The following is a 23,498-nucleotide window of genomic DNA, read 5'->3' on the forward strand; positions in this document are numbered from 1 at the left end:
GTATGGTGTTTTATGACAGGTGGGTCCTATAAAAGATGAAAGTAAGAGAGGAATATAGTGTGTTGTTAATTGGTGATGTGTTTTTGCTGATGTGGCACAACAAAGTTGCATACACCACTATTGATGCTCTTAGAGCATCATTAGTCGAAGTTACAACTTTTGATGCCACATATACAAAAAAAACATACTCACAATTAACAACGCATTATAATCCTCTCTTACTTTCATTTTTTGTAGGCACCACTTGTCATAAAACACTATATATTTACTCAATTAATCTATAATTAATAATTTACCAAACCCAACAATTTATTCAATACTTATAAATACCATACATAAATATTTACACACACAACATTTAATTCAATACTTAATATTATGATGTAAAAAAACGAGTAATTAATTAGTGAAAAAATATTAATTAAAAAAACACGCTTGTAATAATTAATACGGATAGAAAATAGTACATCGTTACAAAAGGAACAAGTAATTAATTAAAAAAACACACTTATAATAATTAATACGGATAGAAAATAGTACATCACAAAACATATTAAGATGATCAATTATTTAGGCCAGTGACTCTAAAACGTTGTCATATATGCTCCACCAAATCGTGCTTCAGATTAATAACTCTACTACGTAGCTGTAAATCCCATGCGAGAAAATTCGCAAAATTTGGCGCAGGTCCTTCTCGCATGTCTTCAATATCGGATGGTTCAAATACTTCTGGAGGATATGTTATAGAGTACAAATGTCGCTCATCTTCGACAATCATATTATGCAGTATGATACAAACCTCCATTATATCATGGAGTTTACTTTGCTACCAAAGTCTAGTTGGTCCACGAACTATTGAGAAACGGGCTTAAAGTACCCAGAATGCCCATTCAACATCCTTCCTTGCACTCTCGTGTTTTTGCTTGAAGGCCAGCTTCTTAGGTTCAACATCATATGGAAAGCTTTTCACAAAAGCAGCCCAGTCGGGATATATACCATCTGTTAGGTAGTATCCCATCTTGTACATCTTGTTGTTCACAGTGTAGTGCTCATCTGGAGCGACTCCTTCTAGTTTGTCTCGAAACAATGTCGATCTGTTCAATATATTAAGGTCGTTGTTCGACCCAGCAACACCAAAGTAAGCATGTCATATCCATAAATCCTGTGAAGCGACAACTTTAAGTATGATTGTAGAAATCCCATGATCTCCTCTTGTGTACTGTCCTTTCCAGCCAACTGGAAAATTCTTCCAAGCCCAGTGCATGCAATCAAGACTTCAAAGCATTCCAGAAAATCCATGGGTTTCCTCGTGCATTTGGAACAAACGATGAACATCAGCAATATTAGATCTCCTCATATATACCGGTCCGAACACATCGATAATTGCACGATAAAATTTCTCAAGGCATTCTAATGCAATGTACTCTGCAATTCTAATGTATCCATCTTCTCGATCAGCGGTCTCTCCATAGGCAAACATGCGAATAGCCGAAATGCATTTTTGAAGTGGTGTAAAACTTTTTTTTCCTAGCAGCATCAACCCTTTGTTGGAAATATACTGTGTGATTTCCCAATGCCTCTACTATACGTAGGAACAATGGTTTACTCATGCGAAATCTCCTACGGAACAGATGTTCATCATAAATTGGTTCATCAGCAAAATAGTTTTTATACATACGTTCTGCACCTTATTCACGTTTTCGATCAACGTATTTTCTACAACGAGTTGGTGCGGATGATTGTGTTACTTGTCGCAAGCAAACTTGGTCCATTTGATAATCTGTTTCGTCCCACATATTTCTTACAACATCCATTCTACTTCGAAAAAAGTTGTATTCTTCCTCATGTGACATTTTTTTAATTGAGTTGAGAAGGAGATGAAAATGCTAAATGGAAAATTGTAGATGAAAAATGGTATATGGAAAATAATTTGCCGAATTGTGAGTATATTTGTAGAAATAAATTTGATCACATGTGAATAGTGATAAAGAAAGTAAAATTATGTATGATAGTGTACTGCCAAACTAAAAACAAAAGAAAGCCATGTGAAGTATCTAGAAAATAATTTCTTGTTTGAAGAAACGTAAAAAAAAAGTAAAATGATGTATGACAATATAACACTAAACTAAAAACAAAAAAAAAGTCATGTGAAGTATACAGGAAATAATTTCTTGTTCGAAGAAATGTAACCTTCTTCACATGGTAATAGTGATGGCAAATAATTGAAAATTGCGACCTTCACCACATCACTACATCTTATTCTTATTTAATGAATATATGACATCATACTACTTCATTACATCTTACTCTCACAATGACATCATCTTACTTCACTCCATCTTATTTCACCATTGCATTCCCTAACTTTCCTCTCAAAAAACAATTAGTTTCCACAATAAATAAGAGCGAGTGCACTGAAAAGATGTTTCACTATTAATATACTGTAATCCGGGTATTTGGGGAGACATATGTGACTCCACCAAGATTTCATTCGGGAACTCCATTTATGTATTGTTTCAAGCTTCCGTCTAGTGAAGAATTCCCAATATACTCATTGCACATGCTATGGTTCTTATGTCATATGCATTTCATGTCATTTGAATTTGCTCTAGAGGAATAGTCAAATGGTTTGATTGAAGGATATATTCATGTTAATGTTCAAACATTTCTGAAATGGTTTGTCTTGAATGAAAAGCTTTGTTTCTTAGGTTATTGTTAGATAGTTAGATAATCATAGGCGAATTATCCCTAGGAAAAGTTTCAACTCTATCGTCTTTTAAAACGGACGGATTCAAGCACGTCCCATGAGATTCATCGCACTTATCCATACTCGATTGTGCAAAACTGGGATCGCTATAAATTAGACGTTCGAGTACTACAAATTATTAGTGCTTCGAAAAACAATTATCTATTCGAACAATCTTGACAAATTAAATAGAGGAGAAGGTCTATTGAATAATTTACCTATACAATATATAACGAATATTGCGGAAAAGAAAGAGATCTATCTTACAATACAGTCAGGTGTTTAATTATCATGTAATGTTGAATTTTTAATATTTATTTGCAAGTGTCTGTAATATTTATTTATTTGCAAGTGTTTATAATGTTTAATTATTAATATTTAGTTTTTAATGTTTAATTATTTGAAATGTTTTATTTTGATGTTTAGTGTTTGAAATAGAAAACATGTTAAATAGAAAAGTAGAACAACTATATTATAAATAAATAACATTACAAATAAATAAACTACATCATAAATAACTAAACAACATTATTAAATATATTTAAAGAAAATCATACTTCGTTTTAATGTGTGCGCATTTTTTTTGTAACAGTCGGTCTTTATCAATATCGAAAGTATCTTTATCGAAAATTTCAAAATCTTTTTGTTTAATTTGTTTTTCTTAATTACGAAGAAATGCTATGCCTTATTGTACTAAATCATGCGATGTTTTAACTTTTTACATTTGTAAATCTTTATAGAATTCCTCGTCTATGTTTTAAGAGAAGTCACTCAGTTTTTTTTACCTTTCAACGCTCTTTTAGCCGCCTTCTAGACTATTGAAGATTCAGAGAACAATTATACGTCATTGCCACTTTCACTTTTGAATTGTATTGTCCAGAAGCAATCATCTTCGATGAATCATCATCAGTGTTTTTTTCTTTAAAGGCGATCCATTTAGATTCGTCTTTCATTATTTGCCAACAATGAATATAAGGAAATTTGGAGCTATTCCTTGGAACATAAAGTTGTTCTGCCTTTTCAATGATTTGTGCATTCAAAGGACTACTTGGTTTTATTGCAACAATATCAAAATAACACCCAACAAATTCAGAGATATTTTTACTACTTTTGTGAAATTTCACTGAAGCCTCATTTGTTAGTCACGAACCTTCGAGCTTATATATATTAAAATGATTCGTGATTCTCTTTCAAAAATCACATAGCCGTTGATCAGTACCAACAACTTCATCGTTTGCTACTGTTAACCAAGTATTACATAAAAAAAATTCAAGTGTACTAAAACCTCGATGTTGAACCGACTACCGATTGTGCTTGACTTCTTGTAACTTCAACGCATTCATCCACCGAATCATTGTTTGGAGATTCCACATTAATGGATACTTGCTTAAAATGATCCTTGAATACAAATCAGTAGTAAAAAGGTCACATGAGTAGTAACCCGATATCGGTTGATGATTTCCCAGCATATGTTGCGTTTACAGGTAAAAGTGTTCAGGATTGAAAAAGCTTTGAAAATTCGATAGAGATTGCATATACGATCATATAATGGACGTAGAATGAACCTAATCAGAGACTTTTGATAGTTTTGTGTTTCAGAAAATTGAATGTTTAGAACACCTTTAATGGTGTGTGTATCTTTTGGTGCCACGTATACAAAAAAAACACACTCACAATTAACAACCCACTATAATCCTCTCCTACTTTTATTTTTTGTAGGCCCCACTTGTCATAAAACACTATTTTTTTACTCAATTAATATATAATTAATAATTTACCCAACCCAACAATTTATTTAATACTTATAAATACTATACACAAATATTTACAAACACAACATTTAATTCAATACTTAATATTATGATGCAAAAAAAACGAGTAATTAATTAGTGAAAAATTATTAATTAAAAAAACACGCTTGTAATAATTAATACGGATAGAAAATATTACATCGTTACAAAAGGAACGAGTAATTAATTAAAAAACATTCTTATAATAATTAATACAGATAGAAAATAGTACATCACACAACATATTAAGATGATCAATTATTTAGGTCGGTGACTCCGAAACGTTGCCATATATGCTCCACCAAATCGTGCTTCAGATTGATATGGCTAACTCTACTACGTAACTGTAAATCCCGTGCGAGAAAAGTCGCAAAATCTGGTGCAGGTCCTTCTCGCATGTCTTCAATACCAGATTGTTCAAATACTTCTAGAGGATATGTTTTAGAGTACAGATGTCGCTCATCTTCGACAATCATATTATGCAGTATGATACAAGCCTCCATAATATCATGGAGTTTACTTTGCTGCCAAAGTCTAGCTGGTCCACGAACTATTGACAAACGAGCTTGAATACCCTGAATGCCCGTTCAACATCCTTCCGTGCATTCTCGTGTTTTTGCTTGAAGGTCATCTTCTTAGGTTCAACCGCATGTGGAAATCTTTTCACAAAAGCAGCCCAGTCGGGATATATACCATCTGTTAGGTAGTATCCCATCTTGTACGTCTTGTTGTTCACAGTGTAGTGCTCATCTAGAGCGACTCCTTGTAATTTGTCTCGAAACAATGTTGATCTGTTCAATACATTGAGGTCATTGTTCGACCCAACAACACCAAAGTAAGCATGCCATATCCATAAATCTTGTGAAGTGACAGCTTCAAGCATGATTGTAAGAATTCCATGATATCCTCTTGTGTACTGTCCTTTCCAGCCAACTGGACAATTCTTCCAAGCCCAGTGCATGCAATCAAGACTTTCAAGCATTCCAGGAAATCCATGGGTTTCCTCGTGCATTTGGAACAAACGATGAACATCAGCAGCATTAGGTCTCCTCATATATACCGGTCCGAACACATCGATAATTGCACGATAAAATTTCTCGAGGCATTCTAATGCAGTGCACTCTGCAATTCTAATGTATTCATCTTCTCGATCAGCGGCCTCACTATAGGCAAGCATACGAATAGCCGAAGTGCATTTTTGAAGTGGTGTAAAACCTTTTTTCCTAGCAGCATCAACTCTTTGTTGGAATACACTGTGTGATTTCCCAATTCCTCTACTATACGTAGGAATAATGGTTTACTCATGCGAAACCTTCTACGGAACAGATGTTCATCATAAATTGGCTCATGAGCAAAATAGTCTTTATATACGTTCTGCACCTTCTTCACGTTTTCGATCAACGTATTTCCTACGATGAGTTGGTGCGGATGATTGTGTTACTTGTCGCAAGAAAGCTTGGTCCATTTGATCATCTGTTTCATCCCACATATTTCTTACAGCATCCATTCTACTTTGAAAAAAGTTGTATTCTTCCTCATCTGACATTTTTTTAATTGAATGGAGAAGGAGATGACAATGGTAGATGGAAAATTGTAGAAAAATGGTAGATGGTAAATAATTTACCGAATTTTAAGTTTATTTGTAGAAATTTTTTTGATCACATGTAAATAGTAATAGAGAAAGTAAAATGATGTAAAATGATGTGAAGTATCCAGACCATAATTTATTATTTGAAGAAAGGTAAAATGATGTATGACAATAAACTAAAAACAAAAGAAAGCCATGTGAAGTATCCAGACCTTCTTCACATGGTAATAGTAAAGCAAAATAATTGAAATTTGTGATCATTACATATTATTCTTATTTAATGATAACATGGCATCATACATCTTATTCTTAGTCTTCAGTACATCATACTCTCACAATGGCATCAACTTACTTCACTTCATCTTACTTCACCACTGCATTCCCTAACTTCCCTCCCGAAAAACGATTAGTTTCCACAATGAATAAGAGCGAGTGCACTGAAAAGATGCTTCAATATCAATATACTGCAATCCGGGTATGTGGAGAGACATATGTGACTCCACCAATATTTCATCCGGAAACTCCATTTATGTATTGTTTCAAGCTTCCGTCTAGTGGAGAGTTTCCAATATACTCATTGCACATATTATGGTTCTTATGCCATATGCTTTTCATGCCATTTGAATTTGCTTTAGAGGAATGGTCAAATGGTTTGATTGAAGGACATATTTCTGTCAATGTTCAAACATTTCTCAAATGGTTTATGTCTATTGATGAATGGAAAGCTTTGTTCCTTAGGTTATTGTTAGATAATCATAGGGGAATTATCCCTAGGAAAAGAGTCAACTCTATCGTCTTTTTAAAATGGAGGGAGTCAAGCCCGTCCCATGAGGTTCATCGCACTTATCCTTACTCGATTGTGCAAAATTGGGATCATTATAAATTAGACGTTCGAGTACTACAAAGTATTAGTGCTTCGAAGAACGATTATCTATTAGGACAATCTTGGCAATTAAATAGAGGAGAAGGTCCATGGAATAATTTACCGATAGAATATACGACGAATATTGCGGAGGAGAAAGAGATCTATCTTACAATACAGTCGAGTGTTTAATTATCATGAAGTGCTGATTTTTTTATGTTTATTTGCAAGTGTTTGTAATGTTTAATTATTAATGTTTAGTTTTTAATGCTTAATTATTAATGTTTAATTTTTAATGTTTAATTATTTGAAATGTTTTATTTTGGTGTTTAGTGTTTGTAATAGACAACATGTTAAATAGAAAAGTAGGATAACTACATTATAAATAAGTAACATTACAAATAAATAACTAGACAACATATTAAATAGGAAAGTAGAATAACTACATTATAAATACATAACATTACAAATAAATAAACTACATTATAAATAAATAACATTACAAATATTGATTCAAAAAAAAAACATTACAAATAAATAACTAGACAACATTACAACATAAATAACTAGACAACATTATTAAATATATTTAAAGAAAATCATACTTCGCTTTGATGTGTGCGCAAATTTTTTTATGTCGTGACAGTCGGTCTTCATCCATATCCGAAGTATCTTTGTCGAGAATTTCAAAATCTTTTTGCTTAATTTGTTATTCTTGATTACGAAGAAATGATATGCCTTCTTGCACTAAATCGTGCGATATTTAACTTTTTACATTTGTAAATCTTTGTAGAATTCCTCATCTATGTTTTGAGAGGAGTCACTCATCTTTTTTTTACCTTTCGACGCTCTTTTAGCCGCCTTCTGGCCTATTGGACGTTCGGGGAACGATTGCACGTCATTGCCACTTTCACTTACTGAATTGTATTGTCCTGAAGCAACCACCTTCGATCTTTTCGATGAATCATCATCAATATTTTTTTCTTTAAAAGCGATCTATTTAGGTTCGTCTTTCATTATTTGCCAACAATGAATATAAGGAAATTTGGAGCTATTCCTTTGAACGTAGAGTTGTTCCGCCTTTTCAATGATTTGTGCATCGGAATGGCCACTTGGTTTCATTGCAACAATATCGGAATAACACCCGACAAAATCAGAGATATTTTTACTAATTTTGTAAAATTTCGTTGAAGCCGTATTCTCTTTGGGTAGACACGGACCTTCGGACTTATATAGGTTGAAATGATTCGTGATTCTCTTCCAAAAATCACCTAGCCGTTGATCGGTACCAACAACTTCATCGTTTGCTACTGTTAACCAAGTATTGCATAAAAAAATTTCAAGTGTAGTAGTCCACCTGAACCTCGGTGTTGAACCGACTACTGGTTGTGTTTAACTTCTTGTAACTTCAACGCATTCAACCACCGAAACATTTGTTGGAGATTCCACATTCATTGGTACGGGCCCGAAATGCTCCTTTCTTGTGTACGAATCATTAGTAAAAGGGCCACGTGAGTAGTAGCCCGACATCGGTTGATGATTTCCCGATATATTCATATACGGGTAAGGGTGTTCGGGATTGAAAAAGTTGAGAATTCGGTAGATATTGCATGTATGGATCATATAATGGTCATGGAGTGGACCTAATCGAAGACCTTTGAGAATTTTGTGTTTTGAGAAATTGAGTGTTTAGAACCTGAGAATAATATTAGGTAAATTGATCTTGATGATTTTTCATTATAAAGTAAGAATAACAAAAGATTGAGATGAATTTTTTGGCGATCAAATGATATTAAAATTACATTTTATAGAAGTATAAAAAATATTACCATTTGAAATCCAGGATCAAAATTATAATTTTTCAATTATAATGTTACAGTTTGCACTTATTATGTTTGAGAATAAAAAAATTACAATTTTGATTGTAAAATTGAATATATTCACCCACAATTGCACAATTGAATAAAAGAATATAAAACATCAATTCAAACCTATTATAAATAATGATTGCAAAACTTTTAAATTTTTTATTCTTCTTGACGCACCCAATATTGAGAATCAGTTTCACACGCGAAATGTACACTTTTGCACAACAGGATGTATCTCACATCTGGCTAATAACAATTTATGTACCATTTCTTTTTCTTTTTACCGTACACTCTCAATTTTGGTTACAAACTATTTTCAGAGACAACCACTCTAATGGTTGTATGTTTCTTTTATCCTAAAAACACAACAAAGTTATGTCCACTAAAATTGCTCTTAGAACCTAAAAATATTATTGGCTAAATTGATCTTGATGATTTTCCATTACAAAATGTGAATAATAGAGGAATGTGATGAATTTTTTGCTAGTCAAATGAAATTAAAATTACATTTTATAAAAGTATAAAAAATGTTACTATAATCAAAAAAGTAATTTTTTAATTAATATGTTACAATTTGAGAAATATTACCGTTTGAGTATAATAAATAAATAAAGTATAAAATTAATAAATAATGTCATTGTCCAATGCAATGAAATAAAAAATTAAAAAAAACAATCCAAACACACTACACTAACTACCTACATAACTTCTGAATTAATTATGACGAATACTCTACAATAAAGCAATAAAGCGCCTAATCTGAAGAGTGAGTCACACACTCTAGATTGGACCTTTTACCAAACACCATGCACCTTACAATTTGGTTAACTACAATATATATCGGATTTTATCTCAAAATAGGGCTCTAAATGAGATTTTATCCTCATCAGGAACCCGATTAAACATTTTACCCACTGTAGGGCTTGTTTAATCGGGCTCGAAAACGGAAGATAAACTTCTGGTTTCAAATTGTAATCGATTTCTAACTTTTATTTGTTTTTTTTTAATAATAAAAAATAAAAACCGAAAGCTCCTCTTCCAGTTTAAATTTAATATATATATTTTAAAACCTTTCCAAAAAAATTTAATAGAAAATTTCAAAAAAATCCCTATCTCTTTTCTAAACTTTTAATTTAACTTCAATCTTTAATTATTTATTTTTAAATTCATTAATTAAACATTTTCTTAGCAAATTAGTTAGTAGTAGATATCTAATTCGGTTAAAAACATTCATTCTTTTAAATGTAAGTTTGAAATTATATTTTTGACAGTTTCAATTACGGTTTTTACAGTTTTTTTATAATTTCAAACGTCACCGAAAAGTTACGATTCGAATTGACAGTTAAATAACAGTTAAACCATTTCAAACTATAATTTAAACAGTTCGAAGTGACAGCTAAATGTTCAAAGTGCAAAAATCATATTTCAAACTGTAATTATAAAGAAACTGTAATTTAAACTGTCACTTCGAACTGTAATATTACGGTTAAGTTTATAATTTCAAACGTCACCAAAAAGTTAAGGTTCGAAGTTAACCATTTCAAACTGTAATTTAAACTGTTCGAAGTGACAGTTAAATGTTGGCCAAATTTAATTGTCACTTCGAACAATTTAAATTACAATTTGAAATGGTTTAACTGTCACTTCGAACATTAATTTTTCAGTAATGTTTGAAATTATAAAAATACTGTAGAAACCGTAATTTAAACTGTCCAAAATATAATTTCAAAGTCACATATAAAAGAATAAACATTTTTAACCGAATTAGATATTTACTACTAACTAATTTGATAAGAAAATGTTTAATTAATGAATTTAAAAATAAATAGTTAAAATTGAAGTTAAATTAAAAGTTTAAAAAAATAGGACTTTTTTTGAAATTTAACTTTAACAATTTTTGAAAAGCGGATGTACGTACACATCAAGCTTTTAAAAAAAAATAAATATATATTTCTATTGTTTGTATTTAAAAAAAAATTAAAATAAAAAATTAAAATTGAGAAACCAGAAGGTTGGCTTCCGGTTTCTTTACAAAATGAAACCGGAAGCCAACCTTCCGGTTTCGAGCCCAGTTAAACCAGCCCTACAGTGGGCAAAATGTTTAACTGGGCTCTTAATAGGAAAAAAATTTCATTATAAGCCCTAAAGTGGGGCAAAATCCATATATATCCTATTTCTCTTTTCTTTCTTTGTACACTCCCAATATTGGCTACCCCCAATATTGGTTACAAATTATTTTGAATAAGTTACTTATTGGTTACATCCACTTTGATGGTTGTATACATTTTTTGTCCTTCAGAAAGACAACAAAGTTGTGTCCACTACACTCTTAGTATTATTTTGAATAAGTAACAGACACATCTAATTCATAGAAGAAGCCTCAGAAAGCCAGTCTAAAATTGACATCAAAATTAAATTCAGCCGGTAATTCCAACTAAACAAAAGAAATCATCATTGGCTTCATTCATTTCACACCCAAAATATGATAAATGTAATCGCTTTAATGGCTCTGTGGATCGACTGAAATCACTTCCACAGATTCCTATCAGGAAGCGAAACATGAAATTTATATCGGACAAATGTAGCATCACCGGTCACTGCTACAGGGCTACCGGGGACGTGGCATCGGTCCTTCAGTTCAAAACAAATTAAATAACCCTCAAGAGACCCGTTTCAAATCACCCACACAACTCCACACTCAATCCTACACCTCCCCTGCCAAATCACCTAATCCAATCTGAAAACGGAACAAATCCGAAACAGATTAGATATAGTTTAATTGGAGGATTGGAAATGCGGAAAAGAATAGGAGCTGTGTATTAAAGTGTCATACGGCACTTCCTATCTTATGGGATTTCTTCCTCATTGGGATGACATGAATTTATAAAAACAGAATTTCTGTGGCGTTTCCAGGATTAGATGACATGGATAACAAACGCCAAAAATCAGGATAAACCACATTTAAAGCTATAGCACCCGTGCCATTATACCGAGAGGAACTATTTATCCCCCAGAATTGGTAATGGGCGCCAATCTATCTGATTGTGATTAAAAATTAAAATCAAAATTAGCCTAAGAAGCGGATTAGGGCTCAGTGGAAGGAGAAGTCGTTAATAAAGAGGGTTCACGGTGAACACCAAAACCGGCATTCATCCACTACCCGCCACACAATTAAGTGCTTAACCTCATCACAGCAAATCCAGATCTAAAAAAGAAAAGTTAGATTTCATTCAATCAAAATGAAAAACAAAGTGAAAATCAATTTTCTAGTAGGCTTCAGTGTGTGTAACAATCAGATCATGGACAAATAAATTCATCTCACTGAAATCCGCTAAGATAATGAAATTATCATCATAAGCCGCATCTAAAATTAAAAGGAAAGGAAATAGGAGATAGGTAAAGAGCAATACAAAGAGAAGAGATGTGCTCAGACAGCCAAGGGTTAATCGTCAAATTCTGAGAAGAAGAGTCTCAGATCAGAAACTCTAGTCCACGAATAATTGCTTCATCACCGCACTATTTCTTCCTCTGCATCTATCATCATAACAAAGCAGTACAAAAATAAGATTGAGAAGAAACCTAACAGAGAAATCGTAGATTCGAAACGGAAGAGAAGGAAAGGAAAGAGGAGGCTGAGTGAAAAGGAAAGGGGAAAGGGTTGATATATATAGCCGCACGGAGCAATATAACTTGCAAAACATATAAATCTGAACCCTAGACCTAGTTAATTAGTACTGTTCATGACCCATTGGGCCGCCTAAGTCCATTCTTTACGGATTGAAATTCAATATCTTATTTCATGTTTGGTCCAGTTTAGTCTCCAATATATAAAATGGACTTGGTTTGCTCTTATTAGGAAAAAAAAATGGTTTGAGTTTTGTGTTTTTTATATATATATACGTTCTTAGTTAGATCAATTTTTAATGGAATAGATTAGAAAAATTTATATATAAATTCACTTTTAAAAAAACTATCTATAATTATATCAAGTAATAATTTAGTAAAATCAGTACTTTTAATATATCTTAAGGATTGGAATTTATAAATTAGGAGTCTAGAATATATGTTTTAGCGTTTATGATTTATGAATTGGGGCTTAGAATTTTTAAATTATGGTGTAAAATCATAATAAATAAATAAAAATTGGTGAGGTAATAAATAAAAAATAATGACATGTTAAGAATTAAATTTGGTGATACGACTTAATTGTAATCTATTATATCTATAAAGTGTGGAACAAAAGTAACACTTGTCACAAGAATAGAGTATCTCCTATTTACGTGGCACAACATGAGAGTAAAAAGTTGATGTATCATTCTGTTGGAATTTTGAATTTTTTTATATTTATTTAATTTAAGTTGATGTGTCATTTTGTTGGAATTTTGAATTTTTTATGTTTATTTAATTTAAATCTTTCTTTTTGGTAATTTAACAACTCCCAAAACTCATCCTTTTTTCCGCGCGATAAATCCCTACCTATTTCAAATTCTAATATGTTAGGTCTCTCTTACATATATCTATTATATCCATAAAATGTGGAACAAAAGTAACACTTATCACAAAAATAAAGTACCTTCTAATTTACGTGGCACAATATGAGAGTAAAAAGTTGATGTATCATTTTTTTAGAATTTTGAATTTTCTTATATTTATTTAATTTAAATCTTTCTTTTTGCCAATTTAACAGCTCCCAAATCTCATCCTTTTATATATGTTACCATCTTTCGCGCGATAAACCCCTACCTATTTCAAATTCTAACATGTTAGGCCTCTCTCATATACATAAAATCATCAAAATTCGATCAGATGGAGGATTACACCGCAATTGAGGAAAGATAGAATGGAAAATAGTGAGGAGGAAAGAGTTAGCTAATATAGGGGTGTGCATCGGTACGAAACCGAACCGAACCGAAAAAACCGAATACCGAAATGATCAAAATAATTCAAACCGACACCGAACCGAATAATAGGTAAAACCAAATTAAAATCGAACCAAAATATGCGGTTCGGTTCGGTTTAAACCGAACAAACCGAATTAAGTTTAAAATAACAGATAAAAATTACTATATTTTCTCATTAAATTTACCTCAACAACAACAAAAATTGAAATATTTTCAAAATATATCTATATTGAGTTATTATCTCAACAATAATAAAAAAAGTAAACTTGTATAATCAAATATATGTGTATATATATATATATATATATATATATATATATATATATATATATAAATATATATATATATAAATATAAAATATGTGTAATTCGGTGCGGTTCGATTTTTTTACATTTTCTGTCAAACCGAACCGAACCGAACCGAATACCGAAATACACTTAAAATTAAAACCGATGTCGAACCGAATTATTAAAAAAACCGAACTTACTCGGTTCGGTATGCGGTTTAAACCGAACCGATGCACACCCCTAAGCTAACATATACAATAATGCAGTTGCGTTTACATGGACCCTGATGACCACGTAAATTTGATCATTCACTGTTAGATCTAGACAGATTAAATATAAGCCTTAGGATGTTTTGAATCTCCACCTTAGAATTTTAATCCGTCTAGATCTAATGGTGAATGATCAAATTTATATGGTCATCATGGTCTATATGAATGCAGTTGTACAAGAATGACATGAAATTGTAAGAATGTTTTTTTTTTTTGAAAGATAACTTCTATTAATGAGCCAATAAAGGGCAAACAGTTAACAAACTAGATGACAAGAAACTCGGAAAATTATTAAAGACAACAGGACAAGATGAGAAACGAGATGACTGAGCCATAGCATGAGCCATCTCGTTAGCTTGCCTTCTAACAAAACATACTGAGTAAGATATGTTAGTGGAGAGGATGCCTCGGCATTTTGTGATAATATCACTGAATTCAGTGAGGTCCTCTTCATTTGAGTTGATAGCATCGGCTACCATCTTCGAGTCCGTCTCAAACAGGACGTTGACAAGGCAGCACCAGCTCCAGTGGAATTAGTGCTGCTAAATATACCAGCGTCAACATTGCATTTCATGGAACCTGGAGGTGGTCTGTGCCAGAGCCTGCAGCAACGCGCTGATGATTCAACTGGTACCTGTCGAAGTTCCTGTGCGGCCGACCAATCATGGAGCATATCCATCGCACCACGGATGATCTGCTAGGGCTGCAGGATTTTGTTCATCCAAAGCTTCTCATTTCGCGCCCGCCAAAGACCCCAAAGCAGCATTAATACTTTCTTTTGTGCCTCAGAGGAAACACTGTCCAAAACTGCAAATAAACATCGCTGGAAGCTATCAGCTTGTGTAGCCTTCTGCTCTATCAGTCCCAAAAAACCCGAATCCCGCCACACCTGCTTAGATATAAGGCATTCTATACTAAAGTGCCAGGTGTCTTCGAATTCGCTGTCACATAAAACGCACTCACTCGGCATCTCCATGCCTCTGCGAATTAAACGTTCTCTCATTGGGAGACAGTTCCTGGCAAGTCGCCAATTAAAAAACCGAACCTTCCACGGAATTGCTACTCTCCATACTTGGTTCCAATCAGCATTTATATGTAGATGATCCATCGGTTCAAGCTCCTCTATAGCAAGTTTGTGTGCACTTTTGACTGAATATTTCCCATTTGTGGAAGCTTGCCAAATTATTGTATCAGGTTTAGTTGAATTCATTCTAGGAATTTTGCATATCTCCTGCACATCTCTAGGTAGAAATAATTCTTCAAGCATCTCAGTGTCCCATTCAGTCGAATTGGGGATAAACAGATCACATACCTTTAGATTCTCCAGACCCGGAATTTGTGGAGTTAAAACCTTATTGTTCTGTTTGTCACGGAGCCATCTATCAGACCATACACTTATAGAGCGACCATCTCTTATTTTCCATCTGAACCATTCTTTCAGCAACAATTGAGAACTCCAAATGCTCCGCCAAATGTAGCTAGGTGAATGCCCAAGATTTGCATTCATAAAATCCCCGGAAACGGTAGTATTTAGCTTTGAAGATCCTGCTGGCAAGAGAATTGGGATTAGAGATTAATCGCCAACCTTGTTTTCCCAACATTGCAAGACTGAAGGCAGTGAAATTCCTGAAACTTAGTCCTCCGTGAAGTTTATTGACACATAGTTTTTCCCATGACATCCAATTGATTCCTCTATTAGTTGCCTGTCTAGAACCCCACCAGAATGAATTGAGCATTTTTTGTAATTCCTCAACAGTAGAGCTAGGAAGAAGAAAACGCTCATGAAATAAATCGACATGGCTTTCCCTGCAGCTCTGATTAACACCGCCCTACCGGCAGATGAGAGAGTTTTACCTCGCCATTGTTGGAGTTTGCGCCACAGTCGATCCTTGAATGTAGCGAAAATCGCTCTCTTTTTTCTCCCAACTAACGAAGGGAGCCCCAAATAACGACCGGTATCAATAGGCTGCGAGACCTCAAGGATATGATTAAATGCAGACACCAATTTCAGTGCCACATTGCTGCTGCAGAGTAAACCAGATTTACTAAAATTGACAGCCTGTCTGGAAGCTTGTTCATATTTCAACAGAAGCTGTTTCATGAAGCGACACTCATCGATATTAGCCCTGAAAAATAGAAAAGCATCGTCAGCAAATAGTAAATGTGTGACAGAAGGGGCACCTCTCCCTACTCTGCAACCATGTATTTGTCCTTTTAATTCAGCTTCATACAGAAGCACATTTAGACCCTCGGTACACAATAGAAAGAGATACGGAGATAGGGGATCCCCTTATCTAAGGCCCCTATATGGTTGGATTGGACCCACGGTTTGTGTATTGACTTTAACATAATAGCACACTGTGGACACACACTGGATCATCCAATTAACCCATTTTTCTGAGAATCCCAACTTCAGCTGGATAGCTTCCAGATACTGCCAGTCTACCCTATCATAGGCCTTACTGATATCAATTTTTAGTGCAATTTCCCCTTGTTTTTTATTAACATTCCTCTTCATACTATGAATGAGTTCAAATGCAATAATGATATTATCATGTATAGATCGACCTTTGACAAATGTAGATTGGTTTTTAGAAATAAGAGAAGGGAGAACTCTTTGTAACCGATTTGCAAGCACATTGGCAATAATTTTGTAGACCACATTGCATAGAGCAATTGGTCTCAGATCCTTCATTGTTTGAGGAGTATCACATTTAGGTATTAGTGCAATGATGGTATCGTTCACCTGATCCGGGAAAACCCCGCTCTCCAACCACTGACAACCTGCCGCAAACACTTCCTCCCCAATCAGATGCCAAATTTTTTGATAGAATTTTGCATTGAAACCGTCAGGCCCGGGGGCTTTCTCTGCTCCCATCTCAAAAATAGCTCTACAGAACTCTTCAATTTGGAACGGCTTTTCAAGCTGAATATTTTGCTCGTCAATCACTCTTGGGTTAATACTGTTTAGCGTTTCCTGATATGAACAGGAGCTTTGATCAAAAAGATTATGAAAGTATTCTTGTGCCACCTGACAGATATCCGCTTCCTCCGAAACCCACGCACCATGCACATCTTGTATTCTATTGATAATATTTCTCCTTCTCCTATTTGTTGCGTGAGTGTGAAAGAAACGCGTGTTAGAGTCCCCCTCTTGCAACCATTGGATCTTTGCTCTTTGCCGCCAATGATCCTCTTCTTTAATCAGTAACTCGACCAGCTATTTTCTGCTTGATTCATACTCCACCGCCTCTGCTTCTGTGGAGCCAAGGCGAAGCTGCTCAAGAAGTTCTTCCAGTTGTTAAACCTCTTTTCTAAAGTTCATGTTCAAATTTCTTCCCCAAATTGATAGCCTGCTCGCCAAGTAACTCAATTTTGAAGTGATATTTGAGGTTCTAGCCCCCCACCATGCCTGTTCAACAACCTCAACAATGGATGATTCCCTGAGCCATTTGTTCTCAAATTGAAACCATCGGTGCTGCTGAAACTGAATATTGATTTCAGTTTGTAAAATAATCGGTGAGTGATCTGACATTGGGGCAATCGTATTATGTGTAGTGCAATTAGGAAATTTCACTAACCAATCTTCAGTTGCAAAGGCGCTATCCAATTTCTCCTGCACTTCATTGGGCTTACCTAGGTGCCTAATCCACGTGAATGGATAACCCGTCATAGGTACTTCTATCAGACCACCGTCATTAATTGCCTCCCTAAAGCCCTTCAAGCACCACTCCGGGTGATCAGCCACTCCTTTTTTCTCACTGTTGGCGATGAGATCGTTGAAATCACCAATAATGGTCCAGGGTAGAGAAGACTTCGATGCCAAGTTACAAATAAGGTCCCACGAAGTCTTTCTCCTACTCCTCTTCGGACAACCATAAAAGCCCGTGAGTCTCCACTTCCCTCTATCTTTCTCAAAAATCTCCATATCAATATGATTGTTGGAAAATGATAATAGAGAGCACCAACTGGCTTTCTTCCACAAAATACATAGACCCCTACTGTGCCCTATGCAATTAACCGTATAACATCCTTCGAACCCAATCAAATTTCGAATACTTTCCATTATGCTTGCTGAAACTAAAGTCTCACTTAGGAAGATTATGTCTGGTTTGTGAGCACGAACTAGCTCACGTAAGATGGGAATTGCCTTGGGACTTCCTAACCCACGGCAATTCCAGCTAATTATTTTCATATGTCTGGGCAGACCCCCCCCCCCCCCAATCGGGCCTGCCTGTTGTCCGTTTTTTGAATTGGGTTTCTCTAATGTTTTACCATAATCAATTTCCATTGTGTTATTCAGAGGTGAACCATCCCTGTTCTCCTTATCCTGACTTTCCTCTCTGCGTCTCTTTCTATCCTCCCCCACTTCTATACATGTATCATGTTCTTCCTCTCCCTGATTCTGATCCGAGTACAATGCTTGCGAGACAAGACTGGCTCCAAGGTTTTGCAGCAGTGGCTGTATATTGCTAGGTGATGGGAGCATTATCAGCGGATTTCGGTGTAAAATTGAAGAACTCTGTCACCTATTTACTTGTGCATTTATGTCTGGTCCAGATCCCTCACTAGTTTCTTCCCTCAACCATTGTTCCCCTCCTAATGGTACTTGTCTGCGATTTGTGGCTCGTAATGCGACAGACCAGCCACGTTGGATTTCTTCTTCGGGGACCTAAAAGAATTTCTCATAGTGTCTGTCCAGATGACCAATTCTTCCACATATGAAGCAAAAAGTGGGTAATTTCTCATACTTTATCGAACAGTGAAGCCAGTCCCCCCCCCCCTTCTTGCGTATTTTCTTTTCCTTCTTGAGTGGGTGACGAATATCGATTAGTACTCGAAGCCGCATATACATTCTTCCAATGGTTCGTTGATTATTCGGATCATACTTTATGAATTGGCCAACATAGTTCCCTAATGCTTGCCCCACTGTTTCTGTGTAAAAGGTTGGTGAGAGACCATGAATCTGGATCCAGAACGGTACCTGATTCAAAGAGACATTCAACGGATGTTCTCCCGGTTTGATTTCTTGTAGCACAAGGAAGCTATTGTCAAACATCCATGGTCCGCCTTCCTGGATCCATTTAACGTCATAGGGGTGGTAGAAACGAAAAAGCAGCAGTCTCCCTCCCAATTCAGTGATTGTTAATCCTCTTTCGGGTTGCCAGAGGCTTGCCATCCTATTCTTAAACATATTGAAATTGTAATTTCGGTCAGTGGGGAGCATCCCCGCAAGACACATGTTATAATCATCATTCGATGTGGTGTCTTCAATATCTGGGAGTTCGATTCCTTCCTCATCCAAATCTAGGTTTTCGAATTCAGATTCCATGGCTTTGATCGTAATTAGCGATGAGCAAATTCAGATAATTTGTTTGTGTTGATCTCAATCGGTGGAAAACCCTTATAAGGGGTAGCGGCTCTCAAGAGGAGCAAAACCTAGAAAATATAAGATTTCTTCCATTTAAAAACACAAATTTTTGTAAGAATGTTGAAATATAGAAATGCAAGAACAAATATTTAACTATATAAGTAAAGCAAAATATAAGGAAAAGTATTGAAATAAGAAAAACGTAGAAATTCACAATTTGATTTCTGGATTTGTTAGTTAGGCCTTGAAAATGAGTAACTCACCTTTTATAATTCTTAATCTTTGATAACCACGATGTACACTTTTTGAATAAATACCTATGATTTTTGTAACAGACTTTCCCACTATCCTTACACACTAAGAGCATCTCTAATGGTTGGATACTCCAACCATTAACACTTCACCAAAATACACTATTACAAAACACCCTCTATATTAAAACATCTTTTTTCAAATCTCACTCTAATGGTTGGATATTTTCTTTTTTTTTTTACTCAAACTTTTCCATTAATAATATTTATCAATATTAAATTATTTAATAATATTAAATTTTATTTTTTTGACAAATATATTAAATTTTATTGAATAATTATTATTAATTAAAAAGAATTTTTACTATTTATTATTTTCATAAATATTATTAATTTTTACCATTTCAGACAGATATAAGTATCAAGCTAGACAATTCATACCAATGGTTGCATCTCACTCTAGTGAATATTTTCCTAATTTTTTGATGTTCATTTTTATGAAGATACATTTGTTACTTTGTGAATATTTCATTTTGTATTCTCTCTTTTTTTTGAAGGATCATTTTGTATTCTCTTAGATGTTTTGTTTTAAGCTTTCATTAGATAGCCAATTTCTAGTCTGATCCACTCATATGTTATGTTCCTATGTTATATGCATTATATTCCATTTGAATTTTGTATGCTTGAATGGTGTACGGTTTTCATTAGAAGGTGATATTTCTAAGAATGTTGAAACATTCCTGAAATGGTTTATGCTTATTGATGCATGAAAAATATGTTTATCAATTTGTTGGGTATGTAGTAAAAAAAATAAAATAATATATGTACTTAAATAAAGTAATATTATTTAGTTTCATAATTTGGTTATATAACTTATATATATATATCAGAAAATAAAATTTATAATCAATCAAGTTATGTCAAGTTTTTGTTACAATCACAATATGCAGTTTATAATTGAGCATGATAACCAAGTTATATATTAGAATATAAAATCCAAATTAACACTTTTATTATGTTTGAAGGATAAATAAAACTAAAATTATTATTTATGAAGAATTATTTGAACATCGGTTTAACCCTAGTTGAACCTTAAACCCTTCACCCTTTACTTCTTCCGGTTATTTGACCAGTCCGATTTTGATAACCTAAGTTAGAATTAACTTCAAACTACTTCAGCTATCTTAAAATTTCAATTGATTTTATTTTTTTGAATCAAAATTTCAATTGATTATTATGTATTTAAAAAACTTACATAATATTAAAAATCAACAAAAGCTTTCTAGCTTTCTAATATTGAAAAGATGGGTGATTCTCTTCCAAATATCACCAAACACCATTGATTTGTACCTATAACTTCGTCATTCGTTATTGTCAACCAAATATGACATAAATGCTTTCACGTGTATTGCTCCACTTAAACCTCGATATCAACCTTCCAACAGGTTCTACGTGAGTTTTAGAAACTTTGACTCATTAACTAATCCCATATGTGGAGATTCCACAACAATAGGGAGTGAACCGAAATAAGGGCCACAAGAATAGTTTATTATTTCATGTATATTCATATAAGGGTACTAAAATTTTGATGAGTTCACATCTATTTTTGCACATATGGATCATAATAAGATCATTGAGTTGACCTCATCGAAGATCTTTGAGGAATTGATCGCAGTTGGGATGCAAAATTGGAAATCTTGTATTGGTACTTTAGAATTTTACATTTCGGGATACTGAATTTTGATTTTTACCCATTGAAACAAAAAAAAAAATTAATGAATAATTAGAGATATGATTATAATCAAAATTGTGAAATCATAATTTTAAGGCCCTAAATTTTGTCATTAAAGAAAGGCGTTGACGTGTGCAGAGGGCGTGTGGAATAAAACCATTCCATGGATGACAAATGTTGGCTTCTTTGGCTGTATGCATTTCTCCGCCTTTGTTATATAACAAACTTGTAACTTCTCCAACGTAGAAGACACTTGTACTACAATGGTCGATGTTACAAGTAACACCCTTGTAACACCCACTATACTTACTCTAAGGCCCTAAATTCTGAAATTAATCCTTTCTCACAATTGCTGAGATTATATCCATCATTTGCTCTCTTTTTTCTCATTAGATGTTATCATCATTAACTATATTTTGATGATAAACTTCATTTGTGTTGACTTCAGTTAACGTGTTTAAGTCAACACGGATGAAGCTGGTTAACAAAGGCTGATCATACTTAATAAAATCTTCTTATTCGTGCATGAAAATATGATCTGAATGCAATCAATAAACAAGATCAAGATCATGGGCAAACACTAAATGATTCAAGAAGGGGGAAGCACAAAAATTCATAACAGCAGGAATAGAAAAGAAGAATGAGCTCTTCTATGTGAAGACATTCTTTTAACATTCCATTCAAACATAAATAGGAATACCTTTTGTGAGAAACTAACTCCAAATGAAATTTCAACTCAATCACAATTCTGAAAATCTATCTGAATTCTAGAAATCTATCTTATTGTCTGTTAGTATAGCATAAGAATGGGTTTAGTCAGGTTCTTTTATTAGTAGTTAAATTCTATTATTAATTTGGTTATACTTCTTGTATTGTTAGTAGCAATTAAGGGTTGTTATCCTATTTATCTATGAGAAATATTAGTACCTTCTTCCCTCTTGTGTTCTTCCTCTCTACTTTTCTTTTCCTTCTTAATCTATGTCAAAGTTCCTGGATATTAATTCAAAATCTGTAGTTCTAACATTGTCGTCCTCTTTTACAATCAAAACAAGAAAAATGACAGGCTAGTTCATTTTTCTGTCTAGGCGAAGTAAGAACGGGTTTGTACAGGGGTGTTTGTACACCAAAATCTAACTAGAATTTCATTTGTATTAATCTGAGAAGTCATAGAGCTAGGGAGTTCATTGGAATTATTCATCCTACCTGCAGAAAAAGCCCTTTACCAGTGTTTTTTCAGACTCAAGACCTCTCATGATTTGATCTAGATCCTATATTTTGGTAGCAACAAAAAGGGAAGAGGGATCCTTCTACGTATGAAAATCAGAAAATTCACAGCATAAAACCAAAAAATAAGGAAAACAAAAAACAAACAAAAAAAAAAAAAATCAATTCAAAATCAGAAAATGTATGTTCAAATTTCTTAAAGCCTAACAGCAGTAAGGAATATAACAAACAAAAGAAATATGGCACAATAAATGAAACGTGAAAAGTTTCCAAAATACAGCTCATGGAAACCAGCTATCATCAAGTATTTTTAAAATGTAAACATCTCTTGATTAAAGAGCAAACAACAGCTTTAAAAAGCAAAATCAAACAGCTCTGAAAAGTAAAAACAAACTGGCTCATAATTATAATGGAACTCAGTGACATTAGATAATTGAGTATTTCATTTTAAGTACTTTTTGTGGACTATCATATCAAACAATTAGCATTAAAGATTTAAAAACTTTTGTTAGCTCCAGCTTATTCCTTGTCAACACTAGACTAATTTAACATCTTGCTCGAGCTTCACATAATTTAATTTCAAAAAAACAAGTAAATTTTGGTTCATAT

The 23,498-nt window shown here is 33.7% G+C and overlaps 7 non-coding genes across 7 annotated transcripts; all 7 read right to left on the reverse strand.

Moving 5' to 3' along the window:
- Positions 1-11,226: 11,226 nt before the first annotated feature.
- LOC136210226 (small nucleolar RNA snoR77Y) lies at positions 11,227-11,315 on the reverse strand. The gene has a single exon (XR_010677935.1). It is a non-coding gene; the product is annotated as a small nucleolar RNA snoR77Y (small nucleolar RNA).
- Positions 11,316-11,341: 26 nt separating this feature from the next.
- LOC136210242 (small nucleolar RNA snoR2/U65) lies at positions 11,342-11,486 on the reverse strand. Its single transcript, XR_010677950.1, has one exon. It is a non-coding gene; the product is annotated as a small nucleolar RNA snoR2/U65 (small nucleolar RNA).
- A 173-nt stretch (positions 11,487-11,659) lies between these two features.
- Positions 11,660-11,725, reverse strand: LOC136210246 (small nucleolar RNA U49). The gene has a single exon (XR_010677954.1). It is a non-coding gene; the product is annotated as a small nucleolar RNA U49 (small nucleolar RNA).
- A 21-nt stretch (positions 11,726-11,746) lies between these two features.
- Positions 11,747-11,875, reverse strand: LOC136210235 (small nucleolar RNA snoR80). Its single transcript, XR_010677943.1, has one exon. It is a non-coding gene; the product is annotated as a small nucleolar RNA snoR80 (small nucleolar RNA).
- A 65-nt stretch (positions 11,876-11,940) lies between these two features.
- Positions 11,941-12,052, reverse strand: LOC136210224 (small nucleolar RNA Z152/R70/R12). Its single transcript, XR_010677933.1, has one exon. It is a non-coding gene; the product is annotated as a small nucleolar RNA Z152/R70/R12 (small nucleolar RNA).
- Positions 12,053-12,125: 73 nt separating this feature from the next.
- On the reverse strand, positions 12,126-12,215 carry LOC136210221 (small nucleolar RNA R11/Z151). The gene has a single exon (XR_010677930.1). It is a non-coding gene; the product is annotated as a small nucleolar RNA R11/Z151 (small nucleolar RNA).
- Positions 12,216-12,273: 58 nt separating this feature from the next.
- LOC136210215 (small nucleolar RNA Z157/R69/R10) lies at positions 12,274-12,375 on the reverse strand. Its single transcript, XR_010677924.1, has one exon. It is a non-coding gene; the product is annotated as a small nucleolar RNA Z157/R69/R10 (small nucleolar RNA).
- Positions 12,376-23,498: the final 11,123 nt, after the last annotated feature.

Source organism: Euphorbia lathyris, chromosome 10, assembly GCF_963576675.1.
Source record: "Euphorbia lathyris chromosome 10, ddEupLath1.1, whole genome shotgun sequence".
Taxonomy (NCBI): Eukaryota; Viridiplantae; Streptophyta; class Magnoliopsida; order Malpighiales; family Euphorbiaceae; genus Euphorbia; species Euphorbia lathyris.